This window comes from Lathyrus oleraceus, chromosome 7 (assembly GCF_024323335.1).
Source record: "Lathyrus oleraceus cultivar Zhongwan6 chromosome 7, CAAS_Psat_ZW6_1.0, whole genome shotgun sequence".
NCBI lineage: Eukaryota > Viridiplantae > Streptophyta > Magnoliopsida > Fabales > Fabaceae > Lathyrus > Lathyrus oleraceus.
The window spans coordinates 195,832,742-195,848,810 of record NC_066585.1 but is presented as its reverse complement, the minus strand read 5'-3'; the positions used below and the strand labels follow the sequence as shown (position 1 = coordinate 195,848,810).

The window sequence follows — 16,069 nt, the reverse complement described above, 5'->3', positions numbered from 1 at the left end:
GAAACCCCCAATGGAGATGAAATTTTGGAACATCCGTTCGTTGGACCAACTAAAAAGGTCCTTGATGTCTTGGTTAGAGGGAGATTACCAACCTGGTGAAGTCATCAGAAGGATTCAGAGGCTTAGAACAAGGTTCTCATTTGAAACTGGAGAAACGATACGTTGGTGGGTTGAAGTTGAAAGCGACATTGATTGCATCCAAATGATGCATGGATCAGACGACATAGTGTTAACTGTTGTAATTTCTTAGATTTTAATGGTTGTTTGTCATGTTGTTGTTGTATTTGTTATTGTTCTAGTACTTGTTCTTGTTTTAGTACTTGTTTTTGTTCTAGTATTTGTTTTTGTTTTAGTAATTGGTGTTGTAATGTTAGATGTTTGTGTTTGTTGTTCAAGTGTCATCTTCTATTTAGAATAAAAAGTAAACTTTAATGATAAATAGCATTGGTACACTGATTTATGAATATGAAAACTAAGTTGTGAAACTAGATCCACGATATGGACATTTGTTCTTATTATGCCCTAGTTGTCTACATATGCTACACTTCCTCTGCATTTTCTCTGCGACGTCCATTTCAGTTCTAATGCGCCTGCTATTTGGGCGACCACTTTTATTCCGCCGCATTGATTCGTTGTGCCAAACAATTTCCCCGTCATACTCTGGCCAATACGCCTCCAATGCTACCACCGGAAAGGGATTGTCGTATACATTGAGCAATGTTGCAACTTTGTAGATGGGAGACACTAGCGATAATGCATCGAAGTGGCTGTGTGAACACGCTGCAATGACATGGGAACAAGGCATACGATAGGCCTGAAATTGACCACAGTCGCACCAACGGTCTGGTATTAGGACCCTATACTCTTGTCTGGGCAGCCCTTGGTTGTGGTCAATTGTTTCCTTGACACTAAAAGTGTGGCCATGGCGGTCGAATTCCGTAACCCGATGGCTGCTGGCTTTGGCAGATTCCTGCCTCATAAACTTCATGTAGGCATCACTATATACCTGACTCGTCTGCAACACTTCATGCCAGCGCCTGCCTCTTGTTACGAACAACGTTGCCATTCGAAAATAGGTCGCACTCACCAATGCGGTTACCGGGAGGTTACGTATGCCCTTAAAGACGCCATTCATTGATTCCACAAGATTTGTTGTCATGTGGCCCCACCTCACCCCATCGTCGTATGATCTAGTCCACTTCGCTCTGTCAATATTATCGATCCACCTCCCTGCATCAGAATTTGCCAACACTATTTCCCGGCGGTAGTATTGGAATCCAGGTTGGTTTAATGCATACCCCGCGTTTATCAAATGTTGCTTCAAGAAGTTATCCTTGAACTCCCGCATAAAATTTTGAGCAATATGCCTGATGCAGTAGACATGGGTAGACGGGGGGTCATGCCAACCATTTGCTGGATTATTGTATGCACTGTCTATTGAAGCGTGCCTGTCAGAAATCACACAGATGCCAGCTTGTGGAGTCACGTGCGTTCGGAGATTCTTAAGGAAGAAACTCCAAGCAGCAGCCGTTTCTCCTTCTACCAATGCAAAGGCTATTGGGAAAATATTAGAATTTCCATCTTGTGCGACCGCCATCAATAACGATCCTTTGTATTTCCCATACATCCAAGTTCCATCGACTTGAACAAGTGGTTTGCAGAATGTAAAACCGATGATGCAGGGACGGAATGCCCAGAAAAGTCTATGGAATATTCCATTACCTTCTAGACGAGTTCCGTCAGGGGATTGTGCCGGCAAGGTCTCCATTATAGAAACCGTCCCAGGTGAATACAATCGTAGTGCAGCCAGGTAGCGTGGTAGTTGTTTGTATGACTCCTCCCAGTTACCGTATACCAGTTCAATTGCCTTGGTTTTCGCTAACCAAGCCTTTCTGTATGACGGTGTATATTTGAAAACAGCCACGCAATGGGAGATAATTGTTTTGACCTTCAGTGACGGGTCAGCCTCAACTAGAGGTAATATGGAATGGCAGATCATATCATGGCTAAGTTTGCGATGATCCTGTGCCATGTTGGTGTTGACGCAAATGTGAGCTTGAGAAATGGACCCTATCACCCACGCATTATGTTTCTTCTTGTACGATGCCATCAACCTATACCCACACTCCGGATTTTTGCATACAATAACGTATCTTTCCGGATTTGATTTGATAACATCGTAGTCAACACAGTTTTTCAAGTGCCAGTTCTTTATTGCTAACAGACACTCTTCCTTGGTCCGAAATTGGTCACCCTTCTTTAAGTCCTCATCAGACCTCATATATGGGTTGTAGAACATATCTGATGAGGGCTCATCCTCGCCCAAGTTAAGTGTTCTGAAGTGCGCAGGCGGTGAGTAGCGTTGCGCTATAGGTATTTGAACTTGGTCTTCGTCTTCAGAATCACGGTTCACCAAGTCATCAACCACGTCTTCAGCATCATCAACCACATCGTCTTCAACGTGGTGCTCAACATCTTGTTCGTCATCAATCACAGGATCAATAACCTGTGACTGAATATTCTGAGTTGGTTGAAATTGTTCCAACACAATGTACAACACTATGTATTCGTAACCAGAATACTCATGGTTACGAAACATGTATTTTGTCTCCATGTCATTTTGAATCAATGACTTACGAAACTTGACAGAGTTGTTTTCTGAAAAAAAAAGGTTGTTGATAAAAAATTTGGGACACGGGTTGTCTTAGTTTGGACTCAATCTTTTTCTTCAGATAAGAGAAGTCAGCTCCTCTATTTAGACAAAAACGAGTGCATTCGGTGTTTCTAAATAGGAAGCCAGACATATCACATTCATAAGTCTCACCATTGACGTGAGCTTTGATTTTGTATTGTGATGAAGATGCCATGTTTTGTGAAGGTTTTGTGAAGATATTGTGATGGTTTTGTGAAGATATTGTGAAGGTTTTGTGAAGGTTTTGTGATGATATTGTGAAGGTTTTGTGATGATATTGTGAAGCTTTTGTGAATATTGCTGTGAAGATATTGTGAATACCTTTGTGAAAATGTGTGTGAATATTTATACTGCAAGATTCCGACACATCTTTGCATGCATGTCTTCAACCAATCCTTCCCCAAGAGCAACGCATGCAAAACTTGGACACATGTAAAGCATGCAAGAACTTGCAGGCAACGTGGAGCTGCATGCATGTAATAATTTTGACACGTCTACTGCCTATCCATCAAATGTATTCTCCACATAGTCTGAACTTAGTCTCAGCTTTAGCTTTGCTTTCACCAAAAACTTAAACTTCTTGAACTTCCAATACTGAATATCACACTTCCAATACTAAACTACCTCTTTTTTCCATTATGTGTTTAAACAACCTGATTAATTATTTTAAATAATATTCCCACGCATGCCTGATTATTTTAAACAACCTGTTTTATTCAATTTTATTTAAGCTTAATTATTTATTTTAAACAACCTGATTATTTATTTTAAATAATATTCCCACACATGCCTTCCATGTGTCACACCTTTGCATCATCAGATTCCACCAAGTCTTCCCCATGACAAGACAACTCCCACCTAGTCTGCACCAATGCATGCCAACACTACCACCTAGCCTGCACCTATTCTGCAAGATTCCCACGCATGCCTTCCACGTGTCACACCTTTGCATCATCAGATTCCACCAAGTCTTCCCCATGACAAGACAACTCCCACCTAGTCTGCACCAATGCATGCCAACACTACCACCTAGCCTGCACCTATTCTGCAAGATTCCCACGCATGCCTTCCACGTGTCACACCTTTGCATCATCAGATTCCACCAAGTCTTCCCCATGACAAGACAACTCCCACCTAGTCTGCACCAATGCATGCCAACACTACCACCTAGCCTGCACCTATTCTGCAAGATTCCCACGCATGCCTTCCAAGTGTCACACCTTTGCATCATCAGATTCCACCAAGTCTTCCCCATGACAAGACAACTCCCACCTAGTCTGCACCAATGCATGCCAACACTACCACCTAGCCTGCACCTATTCTGCAAGATTCCCAAGCATGCCTTCCACGTGTCACACCTTTGCATCATCAGATTCCACCAAGTCTTCCCCATGACAAGACAACTCCCACCTAGTCTGCACCAATGCATGCCAACACTACCACCTAGCCTGCACCTATTCTGCAAGATTCCCACGCATGCCTTCCACGTGTCACACCTTTGCATCATCAGATTCCACCAAGTCTTCCCTATGACAAGACAACTCCCACCTAGTCTGCACCAATGCATGCCAACACTACCACCTAGCCTGCACCTATTCTGCAAGATTCCCACGCATGCCTTCCACGTGTCACACCTTTGCATCATCAGATTCCACCAAGTCTTCCCCATGACAAGACAACTCCCACCTAGTCTGCACCAATGCATGCCAACACTACCACCTAGCCTGCACCTATTCTGCAAGATTCCCACGCATGCCTTCCACGTGTCACACCTTTGCATCATCAGATTCCACCAAGTCTTCCCCATGACAAGACAACTCCCACCTAGTCTGCACCAATGCATGCCAACACTACCACCTAGCCTGCACCTATTCTGCAAGATTCCCACGCATGCCTTCCACTTGTCACACCTTTGCATATTCAGTCTACTTGAAAACGAGTATAAATAGAGGGTCATTCTTGCAAGTTTTCATCAACCACTAACACTTTTATTCAGAGAACTCCGACGAAACTTCTCATCCACCAAGCTTCGTTCTACATTGCAGTCATGTCTCTTCTTACCATGGGCCAAGAACACAGAGGCACTAGGGCAAACATTGCCTCATTCGTAAGTTTTTCTTGAACATTGCCTCTTTCGTATGTTTGCAATTTGTTTTTTAAAAGTCCAATCTAATGATTGTTTATATTGTTTGCTTTTATAGGATCCCAAGAAATTTCGTCAACGTTCACACCATATGCCTTATCCAGACCCATGGTGCGTACCTTACATAGAGCGTGCGGGTTTCGGTCATGTTATGCATGTTGTAAATGCCACAATTGATGTCAAATTCATTTTGGCTCTGTGTGAACGTTGGAGACCCGAGACACACACTTTTCACCTACCAACTGGTGAATGTACCGTCACATTAGAGGACGTGTACATGCTTTTGGGTCTTAGAATAGATGGTAAGCCTGTGACCGGAAATGTTCAACAGCCTAACCAAATATGTGTTCAAATGTTGGGGGTAGATCTGGTCGAGGGTGAGGGGTCTGCCAAAGCAAGGGGTCAGGGTATTAAATTATCTAGCCTACAATTGTACCACGACTCCATAACTTTGACTGAGGAATCCTCCGAACAAGAAAAAGTCATAAAAACCCGGGTTTACATTATGCTATTGTTTGGGAACTTGCTATTTCCCGAAGGGACGGGAAATAGCATAAACTTTATGTACCTGAGTTTGCTCGGGGACATTGATAGAATAAGCACATATAGTTGGGGTTCTGCAGTATTAGCATTCCTATATAGCTCTTTGAGTAAAAATGCACAAAATGAGCACTGTACATTTTCTGGATGTGCTTTTTTGCTCCAAGCATGGGGGTGGTGGAGATTGCCGAGGCTAGCCCCAGAAAATCCTAACGACTACTCCTTCCCATACGCAACTAGGTAAATTTCTGATGCTATTTCATATTGTAAATTTATTGTATAAATATTTGTAAATAATATTATTTATCTTTTTTTGTTTAGGTTCATTACAACCGGACTGGATTACAGTCTTACCCCCAAAAATAAAATTATATTTTATCGTCAACTCTTGGATCGTCTCCGAGCACAAGATGTATTACCACTAAATCACTCAGCTTCTAACTGATTTATTAATATCATGCATTCTCGATAAATAACATATTTGCTTTTTTCTTTGCAGTTTATTTGGAGGCCATATTTGGGATTGGAACATCAACCCAACCCCGAAGATGCAGCTGTTTGGACAGCAAAAACGGCCATAATGCGGTTCACCACTGTGGAGATGCACCAAAGTGACCGTGTCAAGCTGCAATTCGGAATGCATCAAGAAATCCCAGACCCCCCAATGTCTATGGAACCTTGGCATCTAAAAAAAGTCAGCCACCAGTGGTATGCCCAAAATTGGAAGGAATTTACTAAGGAGTTTCGTAAAATGTAGAAAGACCGTGCCCACTATGTTCTACAATTTCCGGTGGCGCCCAACGAAATGAAGCCGACAAGGGAATATGTGGATTGGTATAGAGCAAATACAAATCCAGAAATGATTGTGTCTGACCCGTTCTATTTGGACGATCCCCGGATGCAACAGCCATATTTCCAACAACAACAACCACCACAGTATTCCCAACAACAACAACCATCACCTTATTACCAACAACAACCACCACCACCATTTTACCAACAACAACCACCACCACCTTATTACCAACAACAACAACCACCACCATATTACCAACAACAACCACCACAACACATGTCCACCCCCCAACCAAATCAGCAATACATACCACAAACTCAACCCCAATACCATGAAGACTACCAACACCAAACTCAACATTCCCACCACCATTAACAGTCCCAACACCTACCACAATATCAATCCCCCCACTTCCACCAATCCCAACACTTCCATCACGACAATGTCCCGAGCTCTTCCAGTCCTCCACCTAGCCCCGACACGGGTATACAAGAGGACTACCAACAGGACTACTACACACCACAACAAACATTGTACTTTGGCCAAACCGATTCAACCCTAAACTACCAAAGACCACAATTCGAGGGCACACCCAGCAGTAGTCAGTTTGTCCCACCGAGACAAAGCTTTGAGGGCGCAGAGGGGACCCGTCTTTCCTACAGCACTGAAGGGACTTCCACCCAACCACAACGACAAACGACAAGGGGACGCGTTAGGGCAAGGGGTGGTAATAGGGAAGCACCACCACCACGTGAACCGTCTAGGCGAGTAATTAGACCTCCCCCGTGCGGATCGTACCAGGGACCGCATCATATGTGATTAATCATATCTTTGTAATATTTGTCTTGTCTATTATTTAAATAAAAATATTTTCTGTTTATTATCTTTATATCTTTATCTTTATCTTTAAAGATATTGTCTATCATATATATATATATATATATATATATATATATATATATATATATATATATATATATATATATATATATATATATATATATATATTAATTTACATGTGTATAAATATTTATTTACACGTATATAAATTATTTTTTTTCCAAAAATTTACAAATAATATTAATTACTTATAAATTAAATTAATATATATATATAAATTAATATATATATATAAATTAATATATATATATATATATATATATATATATATCTTGTAAATAATTTTATTCATATATATGTGTTAATATAAATTAATATAATAAAAAAATATAAATTTATAAATTAAAAAAATTAAAAAAAAAAAATAACATATTAAAAAAAAAATGGAATGGGTGTAGGCGCCACTCCTAGTGGCGACTTGCCCTACCCATTAAGGGTAGGCGCCAACTAGGGTGGCGCCTTAGTGTAATTTAGGGCCAAAAATGGCCATTTGTGTAATTTTTTTGAAAAATGGTGTATTTTTGAATTTTTTTTTAAATTTCTGGATATTTTAAAAAAAAATTCTATTTTCGTGTCAAATGTTTCATTATCAATTTTAATATTCATAATGCTTTTTATAATAAGGGTTTTAGGTTTCACGCGAATCACTAATGACAGTATCTTGAGCGTTGATACTCATTAAATAGATGATAAAGATTTGATTAAGGACGGTGAAGAAACTCAATAAACACGCTTATATTTTCTCTCAATTATTACTCAAAACCGAGGTAAAATGTGTTTCTTATTAGATAAAAAATAAAATAAAATATGTTTCATTCAAAGCGCCACATACCTCTCGATTTCTGTAAAAGAACAGATGGGAAAAACTTTTTTTAAAATTACATTGTTTACTCAAAATATTAAAATAAATTGTTTAAACAAATCCAGATTTGCCATACCTATTCTCATTTTATTTGGCTTATGACTCTGATTCATCTGCATACATTTACCTCCATCATTCATTTCTAGGATCATTTATCTGCACTTACATTCACATGCAAAACTATTGGTTCAAAGGATTCCTATTGTTTATGGTACACCGTATTGAGTTATGCCAAGGATGTTATTAATCTTCATGGATTAAGGTTTTATTGTTGTGTGCACTTGTGAAACAATCTTATGGGACCATTGTGCTACATTAGACTTTTTGGTCAAAGTCAACTTTGAGAGTTGACTTTTCTTGGCCTAAGTGTTGGAATCCCTAATTAGGGTCAATACATAATGTTTTTGTTGGTACACATCACGAGCAAGAGGGTTTGGAAACCATTCACACAAGGTTGACTTGTTAACCATGGAAGGTTTCCTTTTTGTTGACCAAATCATGTTAGGTGATTCATTATCATTTCTTTTTTGATTCATTGTTATTAGGTGAATTAAAGCATGAAAGGAGTGGTTTGGGATTCAAATTCAAAAAGAGATTCAAGATGTCAAAAATTCAAATTATGCAAATGGAGGGAAAATTCATTTATTGGAAAACAAGTCATAAGTTATGTACAAGGTCAAATTCACATTCAAAATCCCAAAAGTACATTGCCAAAAAGTCAGAAATGCAAACTACACAAAAAATCTTGATTTTGACCCACAAGTGACTTTTGGTCAATTGTTGACATTTGGTCAAATAGTTGACAAAAGTCAATGTGGACCTTAGACCTACTTTTTATTCATCTCATGACTCCCCACTTTGCCTCCAAGCCTTCATCATCTTCATGACCAAGTTTCATGCCATCATCATCATAACCAAAGTTCATTCAAACCTTTATGCCATGCCATGACCAAAGCTTCCCTCCTTCACCATGCAATGCTCAAAACAGCCCTGCAACATTCAATAAACCTTAGCATCATGACACATTTAAGCATACCACACACATACATAAACACATTGACCATATCCTTACCAAGACACAAACTAACTTGTTAGAATAGGCTATGATACTCGTGAAAAGCTCACATATGTCAAGTCTCAAGGAATGTTATATATATATTGTCATGACCTCAAATCGAAACACATATCATGACACAAATTTTAAAGTCTAATCATATACAGCTACCACAAGTAAATAGCATAAATAATCACCACATCAGCATACAAGATTACACACCATAACAAGAGGATCAATGATACAAAAACACATACAAGAGCAACATCAAGCCTTAATTGTCATGGCAACTTGACAGCATACACATTCAACATGTATAGTTCAATACACACATCCAAATATATCTACACACTAGTCCACACACACATGACTACACAAGCACATACGCATACACTTAAACAATAACCCCAAATGATATAGAAGCATATATGATAAACATACCAATTTAGACCATACACATACAATGTACATAAAAGCTTCCTTGCTCTAACAAGTTCACACAACCAAGATCCATCATACATAAGGAATTCAAAGCTATTATTTGACTATCATGGCAATACCTAATTTAAGCCTACCATACCATGTCATTCAACATACATACATACATATCCATAATACACAATACCATCATGTCAAAGTAAAAAAATGTCATTCAACATACATCTGATGCACACATATAAGCTACTAACAGGTCACACAACAAAAGCCACCATACCCATATTACTATAAATCATGCCATCCAAACTACTGCCCTAAGTCAGCTACAAGCCAACAAGTACTTGCCTTAAGTGACCAAATTAGTTGCTAACCTCTAACAAATTGTTAATTAAACAATTAACTAACTATAATTACCATGACCAATTAACCCTAGCCAAATGTTAACATATCACTACTAACCTATACTTCAAGTCAGTTACAAACTAACTTGCAACTAACCCTTGATTAATCTAACAATTACCCTAGCTGTCAAAACCAATTGCTAGCAAATTACTAACTGTCACTAACCAATTCAAACTACCAATTGAGTAACTCACTGCCACGTCTGCAAGGTTCAATTACCTAATTACTCCTAAGATCAAACTTCCCTTCAAAAAACACATTAACCAACTTTCAATTTACAATTAACTTCTAAGTTAAAACAAGCACACTTTTCTCCCATTTTTACACTGAAATCAGTTCAAAACAAACATAAAATCACTTCATTTTTCTTCACTCAACAAAATCAAAATCTAATCAACCCATCCATAAATTTCCACCCTTGATAAATCTCAGCCTAGGATCACTATCTAAGGGTGGAAAGTGATTCAATCCTAACTAATTTGCAACAATATTTTCCTCCAAATTCTCTTCATTCACTCAATATAAACCTCCTTCTTCATTGCTTCATGAGGAATCAATATTGACCCTTAAGAAACTCTATCAGTTTCAACACCCAATCGTCACCAACTCACTAGAGTTGTACTACCATCATTGATGGGAGCTTCCCATTGAAGCTTTGCATCAAATTGAGCTTAACCCCTAACTTCACTGTTCATCATCATCAACACAACCTATTCAATCTAACAACCCAAATTCATCCCTCTAATCTCTTACTTTACTCATTCAACAACAAGAAAAACCTACAGACTAGTTTGTAACTCAAGAATTTTAGAAAAGAAGAAGATAAGGAGAAGAAGTAATTGCTAAAAGGCTAAGGTTCAAAAGATTAATGCTCATTGACGATTAATTTTGATAACCAATCCAAAATTATAAATAATTTATGTTATAACAAATTATTAAAACCTATTATCATAATCGGATTTCATTTTTGTAAAACGGTTATAAACTAGTTATTAATCGGTTATATCCATAATCAAATTTATAATTAATTTGATTTAAATTCTTTTATAATTGTTTTTACAAGAATTTTTCTTTAACTTTTTTATTTTAAGAAAAATTATTTATTTTCAAAAATAAAAATTGTTTTTTTTTAATTTAAAAAAAATCATTTTTTATATTCTTTTAAAAAAAATTCTCAGTTTTTTTATTTACTGAAAAATATTTTTTTAAATATTTTTTTCAGCATTAAAAAAATAAATAATTAAATTTAAATATAAATAATTTAAATAACTTGTGGTTAAGTTGACTCCTAATTATATTCAGTTGTATACCGGAATAAACAAGAATTTTGTAACCAAAACTAGAGTTTGGAAATGGATAATTTAGCAAAAAAAAAATTATTTATAAAAAGTAATAGTATAATATTTGTTAAGACAAAATGAACAAAAAAATAAACCCCTCACAGATATCAACAGGATATATAATTAAATAATATGATGTGGATCCATGTTGTGATTTTTTTATCCAAATACTCCTAATTTTAAAAAAAATCATAAAATAATTCTGATTTTAAAAATATTCTCAAACTATCCCACTTTTAGGAGGAGGCGTCAATCCAATTGGCGCCTCCTCTTAAACTTAGAGAGGAGACGTCAATTGGATTGGCTAGGGCACATGGTGCAGCTAATTCAATTGGCGCCCATGTGTTCATTTTGGGAGGAGGCGCCAATTGGTTTGGCGCCTCAGTGCAAAGTGCAATTTTTTTGTTATAAATAGAGGTGTTGTGTGAATCATTTTTTCACATCTCATTTCATCATTTTGCAAAAATGTTTGGTGTTCGTCACCGCTATGGAAAGGGTGATTTATTCGAGAGACAAACCTCAGATGTTGATGCTCTTTTGGAACATCACTACTTTCGATCAACTGAAGAGGGAGCTGGTTTGTTGGTTAGATGGAAAAATACCAGAAGGGGAAAAAATTAGAAGTATTGAGAGACTCGACAGTATATTTGGTTGGGTGCGAATGAAAACCGATAAGGATGCTAGGGAAATTATGTTTGGACGAGATGACATCACTTTGATTGTTGTAATCAGTTAGAAATATTCTGTTTTAAGTTTGCTTATGTTGTAGTGATGTTTGTTGTGAACGTTGTTGTAATAAAAATTTAATGATATATAAAAATTGAAGGTTACAATAATCCGATGTTACAAAAAGATTATGCGTCATATGTTGCTCCTCGATTAGGACAATTGTTCTTATTGTGCCATGGTTGACGACATACACTATATATTCTAGTCATTTTATCTGTCGTATCAATTTCTGTTCTGATACGTGTGTTGTTTGGCTGTCCTTTTTTCTTTCTACGCATCTCGTCATTGTGCCAAACTATATCACCTTCATATGGAGGCCAGTATTCCTCCATTGATAGCACTGAGAAGCTTTTGTTATAGACATTCATGACGGTAATGGCCTTGTAAACATCAGATAGATGACTGTAAGCGTCTTGGCGAGCATGTGAGCATGCTGCAATGACATGGGAGCAAGGAATGCGGAAGGCCTGAAATTTTCCACAATCACATCAACTTTTGTTTAGTTTGACAACATAGAATAAATTTAGTCTCCCCTCATTATGGTCCATTGTTTCATGTACGCTGAAATTTTGCCTATGCTGGTCAAAGACTGTTACCGCGTGCATGCTAGCTTTGATGCTCTCCTCTTTCATCACTTTCATGCAACACTCACTGAATATTTGCCCAGACATTAACACCGCACTCCATCTTTCACCTCTAGTTGTGAAGGTAGAAGCCAACATATAATAGGTTGATCTGACTAAGGCGGTTATTGGCAGATTTCTAATGCCTTTGAATACGTCGTTCATGCATTCCACAAGGTTTGTTGTCATGTGGCCCCATCGACAGCCTCCGTCAAATGCCCTTGTCCACTACTCTACTGGTATGTTATTCAGCCATCTTCTTTCATCTTCATTAGACAGTCTAATTTCATCATGGTAATATTGAAATGACGGCTGAGTTAGGTCATACCCAGAATTCACCACTTTCTTGCGAAGGTTCTTATCTTTGATTGCATGCATGGAGTTTTGTGCGATATGTCTAATGCAATAGACATGGGTAGAAGGAGGATCATGTCATCCGTTGTCATGGTTATTGTAACCACTCTCAATGGCAGCATGTCTATCAGAAATCAAACAGAGATTGACTTGTGGAGCCACATGTGTTTTGAGATGTCGAAGAAAGAAACCCCAACCACCAGCAGTTTCACCTTCAACCAGAGCAAATGCAATGGGAAAGACATTAATATTGTTGTTTCCGTCTTGTACAACCGCCATAAGCAAAGTACCCTTGTATTTTCCATATAACCATGTTCCATCAATTTGAATAATAGATTTGTAGAATGCAAAACCTTTTATGCATGGGTCAAACGCCCAAAAGACGGTGAAAGATTCTATTTTCAACAACACAGGTTCCGTCTGGCGTCATTCCTGGCAATGTCTCCATATTTGCAACAGTTCTTAGCACGCATGTTTTTAGTGCCCATAAAAACCGTGGCAATTATTTCTATGAATCCTGATAACATGAAATAATATCACATTTTTGGACTCGATTTAATTAAATTATATTATTATTTGTTTCGATTTATTTCATTTTATTAGATATTACTTGGTATTTTTCCTTCTATTTGTCTCAGGTAACTTATTTGAAGCATAAGTGAAAAAGGAAGAAAAGGGGGTGCAAAAAGATAATGAGAAGCAAATTTCACTAAAGCCCAGCCCACAATCACAAGCCAGGAGCGCTGAAGCTGTGACGACCGCCACACAAGGTGTGACGAGCGTCACGCCCTGCTACCTTGTGTTACGAGCGTAACACATGGTGTCACGAACGTCACACCCCTCTCCTATATTTTTGGCTTTTAACGCGCAACAGAGGCACGTTGAAGCCTATTCTTCCGCTTGACTCTTGGAACGTGAAGACTACTTACGGAAGGCATTTTCGGAAACCGTTACAAAAGTGGATTAATATAAATAGTTGCTTTTATCCAACCCTGAAACCCCCGTCTCTTTCCGCCGTGCAAGCATATTTTACAACATTACTTTTCTACAGCTTTCTATTTTATTAGCAATTTTTATTTCTTTCTTTTCCAGTCAATCTTTCAAGCACTTAATTAATTTTTCATACAATAGTTTCTACACCGGAAACTATTGTGTATCTTTTACTGGATCTAACCTTACGTTAGATCATAGTATTTTATTCCTTCGCTTTTATTTTCCTGTCCGATTGAAGAGTTCAAGAAAAAATCCAACCGGTCTGTGGTGGGGTGTTCAAGATTGCTATTAATTATTCAGGTTCTTTAATTTATTGTTTTAATTTATATATGCTCTGCATTGCTGTTTATTTATACTATTTGCCTGAGATGGTTTTATTTAAGCATGATGATTGTTTAGATCCGTTTAGCATGTCCGGCTAAGTATTTTAGATATCGGTATGTAAAGTAAGCGGAATGAAGGAATCAAAACTAAGTTGGTTTAATTTCATTTAAAAATAAAGTCACTCTTTTTATGGTCTCAATTTACAGGGTTAATCCCAAAGTTTTTGTACGAGAGTAAAAGACATAAAGAAGTTAAAATCAATAGAACGAAAGTTTGAGTTTTTAACTGGACAGTGTAAATTGGACATTAATTCTAAATCAGGGCGAAAGCAATTTTTAGAGTTAATTAAATTCTAATCTTTTTCAAAAAGTATTTTTAAAGGTTAAATGTGAGGACGAGAGTTAAGCATTTAAGTTTAATTATATAATCTAAGTCAATAAAGCGAGAGTTTGAGACGAGGGTGTTTAAACGGTTAGTGTTTTCATAAAAAAAAGGTTTCTATAGATTCTGTTGTTTTCAAAAAGTGATTTTGGACTTAACTAATAAGTGACAGCTACGTTAATATAAAGTCATGGTCTATTCAACAGAGCGAGAGTTTGAGAAAAGGCTTTTAATCAATAGTGTCTACTGAAAAGATTTATTTTAAAACCAAGAAACCAACGAAGATTTGATTCCCTAATTACGACGAACTACATACCGATATCCACTTAACTGATATTTAATTTAGATCTAATTTTAGTTTTACTTTTCCCCCAAACAATCAAAGTATCATCCGCCTTAGCTTTACGAAGTAACCTTAGAAAACGGTATATCGATTCATAAGTCCCTATGGGATCGATATCTTTTAAAACTACGCGATAGAACTGTGCACTTGCAGTTAGTACCCCAAATCGACTCATAAAGTCGCGATCAAGTTTTTGGCGCCGTTGCCGGGGACTTTTATTTAGTCGATATCGTAACTCTTCTGTTACGCTATAGAGACTAAGGCAATTTTTATTTTTATTTTTTTCTTTCGTTGATTTGTATGCCACACACTCGCTCACAAGGCGAGCCGTTTTACTTATGAATCAACGACATTGAACTATATCTCTGAGTCTTACGATGAATTCGGGAATATCGTGCTGCAAACAATCTCCCTCCTATCGAAGTGCCTGATCTCAAAAATCTTCTTCCTTCGCCGATACCCGAGATGGCAGAACCAGCTCGCGCTCTTCGAGATTACGCCGCTCCATCGCAAGATGAGCCGCATTCGAGTATTGCTCCACCCGCAATCGAAGCAAACAACTTCGAACTTAAACCTTCGCTGCTACAAGCAGTGCAACAGAATCAATTCTCTGGAAATCCTACCGAGGATCCAAACCTTCATTTATCCGTAATTGTCCAATACGCTGATACTGTTAAAGCTAATGATGTCACTTCAGAGGCAATTCGACTTCGTCTCTTTCCTTTCTCGTTAAGAGATAAAGCTAGAAGATGGCTTCAGTCTCTTCCTTCCAACTCAGTCACCACATGGAACGAGTTGAAGAAAGTCTTTCTTGCCCGATATTTTCCTCCAAGCAAAACAGCTATGTTGAGAGCCCAGATAAATGGATTTAAATAGAAAGATAACGAGTCTCTTTTCGAAGCATGGGAAAGATACAAAGACATAATGAGACTTTGTCCACACCATGGTTTAGAGGACTGGTTAGTAATTCATACCTTCTATAATGGTCTCTTGTACAACACAAGGTTAACAATAGACGCCGCCGCAGGTGGTGCGCTTATGGATAAACCTTATGCCGATGCTTATCAACTTATCGAAAGCATGGCCCAAAATCATTATCAGTGGGGAAGCGATCGAACAATGGTAGAGAAACCTCAAATGAAAAGTAGCATGTAC

The 16,069-nt window shown here is 37.7% G+C and overlaps 1 non-coding gene across 1 annotated transcript; it reads right to left on the bottom strand.

Moving 5' to 3' along the window:
* Nucleotides 1–15,757: 15,757 nt before the first annotated feature.
* On the bottom strand, nt 15,758–15,864 carry LOC127108849 (small nucleolar RNA R71). The gene has a single exon (XR_007796355.1). It is a non-coding gene; the product is annotated as a small nucleolar RNA R71 (small nucleolar RNA).
* Nucleotides 15,865–16,069: the final 205 nt, after the last annotated feature.